This window comes from Pteropus vampyrus, unplaced genomic scaffold (genome assembly GCF_000151845.1).
Source record: "Pteropus vampyrus isolate Shadow unplaced genomic scaffold, Pvam_2.0 Scaffold462, whole genome shotgun sequence".
Classification (NCBI taxonomy): Eukaryota; Metazoa; Chordata; class Mammalia; order Chiroptera; family Pteropodidae; genus Pteropus; species Pteropus vampyrus.
Window position 1 is genome coordinate 991471 of NW_011889243.1, and position 3333 is coordinate 994803.

The 3333-nt window shown below is 41.7% G+C and overlaps 1 pseudogene; it reads right to left on the reverse strand.

The window, feature by feature from the left end:
• The window catches only part of LOC105306873, a 16562-nt pseudogene extending 15481 nt beyond the window's left edge, over window positions 1-1081 (reverse strand).
• Between the last annotated feature and the right edge of the window lie 2252 nt (window positions 1082-3333).

The window sequence follows — 3333 nt, forward strand, 5'->3', positions numbered from 1 at the left end:
ACTGTCATTTGGGCACAAGCCCTAAGCCATGGAATTTCATCTCAGTGGGCTGAACTAGTAGCAATGACTCAAGCTCTGCGGTGGGGTGAAAACAAGACTGTTAACATCTACACGGACAGCAGGTACGTTTTTGCCACGGCACATGTACATGGGGCGTTATATAAGAAAAGGGGGCTATTGACCTCGGGAGGAAAAGAAATTAAGAATAAGGGAGAAATACTAGCCCTTCTAGAGGCAATCTGGCTGCCAACGAAAGTGGCAATCATCCATTGCCCAGGGCACCAGAACTCGGGCTCAGAGGTAGCACAAGGCAACTCCTTCGCTGATCAAACAGCAAAGGAGGCTGCATGAAAACCAGTGGGGCCAATTGACATTCTGCCAGCCCTACTGCCCAGGGTGCTAACGGACACCCCTACCTACACTTCAGGGGAAGTTGAACTATGCAACAAGCTGGGAGGCAAAGAGGAATCTACTGGATGGATTAAGCTCCTGGACGGCCGCATTGTAGTACCTGAGGCCTTGAGCCGAGACCTTATAACCCAGGTTCGCCAGAGCACTCACTTGGGAGGAACCAAGTTGATTAAACTGTTGAAAAGAGACTATTACATTCCGGGGCTGCAACGAATGGCCAAGCAGGTATCACCCCGGTGCCACATCTGCGCACAAGTGAATCCAGGGCCCTCCAAGGAAATACGACAAGGGACGAGACTTTGTGGTCAGGCCCCAGGGGAACATTGGGAGCTGGATTTCACTGAGGTCAGCCCAGGAACCTTCAGAATCAAGTACTTGCTTGTGTTCATTGACACTTTCTCAGGATGGACTGAAGCCTTCCCCACTAAACAGGAGACTGCTCAGGTAGTAGCAAAGAAATTAGTTTCAGAAATAGTGCCTCGATTTGGCCTGCCCATAACACTGGGGTCCAACAACAGCCTGGCATTCATCACCCAGACCAGCCAATCTCTAGCAAAGGTGTTAGGGATCAATTGGAAATTGCATTGCATTTATAGGCCTCAGAGTTCAGGGCAAGTAGAAAGAATGAATAGAACCTTGAAAGAAACTCTAAGTTCAAGCTGACCTCGGGAGGAAAAGAAATTAAGAATAAGGAAGAAAACTGGGTGAGTCTCCTCCCCTTTGCCCTGTTAAGGGCACGGTGCACACCCTATTGTAAGGGCATCACGCCTTATGAAATAATGTTTGGAAGACCCCCACCTCCCCTCCCCAAGTTAGGGGAAGAAAAGCTAACAGAAGTTCATCATTTTTCCCTGCTTAAGCAGGCTGTATCTTTCCACCCAGAACAACCGCTCAGCATCCAGTCCAGCCACACAATCATGCTCCAGGCGATTGGATCTGGGTGGAAAAGTACAGCCTGCTTCTCTTGAGCACCGCTGGGATGGACCTTTCCTTGTCATCCTCACAACACCCACCGCGGTCAAGGTAGCTGGACACCATCATTGGATTCACCATACCAGGATCAAGGCTGCGCATCCACCAAAGACATCAGAACAATGGACCCTGCCGCGGACAGAAGATAAGACTATCAAGGGTCCAATCTGAACCATCTTAATTCTCTCCGTCCTAAAGTAAGGGGGTCTTTGTATGGCTTTTAGGTGAAAGCTGACATAATAGGAGAGGATTAGACCTACTGTTAACTACGTATGTCAAAAAGGGTGCGGGCAGGAATCAATGATTTGAATTCCCCTAAAAAAACCAGTGGGGAATGTTAAGGATGTGGTTCTGGGCAAAGATATGCTAACAGCCATCTTCTGCTTCTGTAATCTGCTTGCTTGTTTGATGATTAACTAGGGGGTGGTTAATCTGCTTGCTTGTTTGATGTTAACTAGGGTGTGGCTAAGCTTTATAAACTGCCTCTTCTGGGAGTTCGAGGCTGATCTCCTCGAACCCTGCTGGTAGAGTCTGTCTCTGGCCGGCTAATAAAGGCTCATAATTCATCTCAATTGGCTCCGTGGGTCTTAGAATTGATTGGGCCAAAACAACGCCCCAGTGGAGCCACTGCTCATGGTCTATGGCCATGCCCTGCTGAACAAACCCCATGTCTGATCTCAGAAGCTAAGCAGGTTTGGGCCTGGTTAGTTCTTGGAAGAGAGACCACCTAGGAAGACCAGGTGCTGTAGGCATAAATAATAATAATAAATAAAGTAGTTAGATGAGTAGATCAAACTATAACCACTTAAATTACAACCCAATTCTTCGGGGACTTGAGACAAACTGTCCTTATCTTACAAATCTTTGCAAAACTAGAAATGCAACTCTAGAAGCAATTCAAAGCAGACCTATCTTTAGCATTTCAGTGCCTCAGGCTAAAGGGAAAATGTAGGAAATGAGGGTTTTTTAAAGCACAAACTGCTGCTCTGTCTCCAAGGCTCCTTGCCAAGGACAAACATAAAACTTGATTTTCTTCTCCACGTATATGAAGAAAAAGTCTTAGCCATCTGAATGAATAAACTTAATTTATTCCAACTGTTATAAATTAGTGGGATTTCACCTGATTTTTACCTGTCTCATGGCTGAAATTTTAAAAATGAAACTATCAGGTTTCTGGTTGTGTCTGTCTATATATGTGTATGTGTGTTTACCTCCAGTGGATATTATTAGAATTGGTTTGTAAAGAGCTCTGTTTAATTGGCTTAAAGAAATTAAACACCTCGATAAAAAATTCTCAAAAATAGAAATTAACCCAAATGCTTTTCAGGATCACAATCTGGGAAATACTTAATACTGAAGCTGGTTTGAGTTTGGTTTGATTAAATAGGCATATCTTTAGAGTTATTAGAATTAAGTATAATACTTTTATTTTACCTGGGTTTATTAGTCAAATAAGTTTATGTTGTCTCTTGCAAAATTTGGCAGCAAGAAAAATAATAATAAACTTTTCATAAGTAACATAAACATAATTATTGAGAACACATAAAATAAATAGACATAGATGGAATAAAAAATTTTTAGGTGAAATTTTCAACAATATTTGTCTTTTATGGTATGTTTACTTAAGTAGTTTCCCAAAATATTTTGGTAACTTGAAATTTTAGAGTTTGTCAAGTTAAGTTAAATGAGGAGCCAAGTTAAATTCATTGAATATCTAGATCATTTTCAAATAAGATAAAATACTTAAACATTGATTGTTAAATAACTCTAGCTTTATCCACTTTTGACTTCTTATTACAGAGAAACTAAATGATAAATTTGGATCTGTTAATGAATATGTTTTGTGCTTTGATAAGGAGACATGTTTCTAAAAATTATGAGATGTATTTGCCAGTGAAAAAATCTGTTTCTAGAGGTTATGAAATACATTCATAAATTTACCAATCTGAA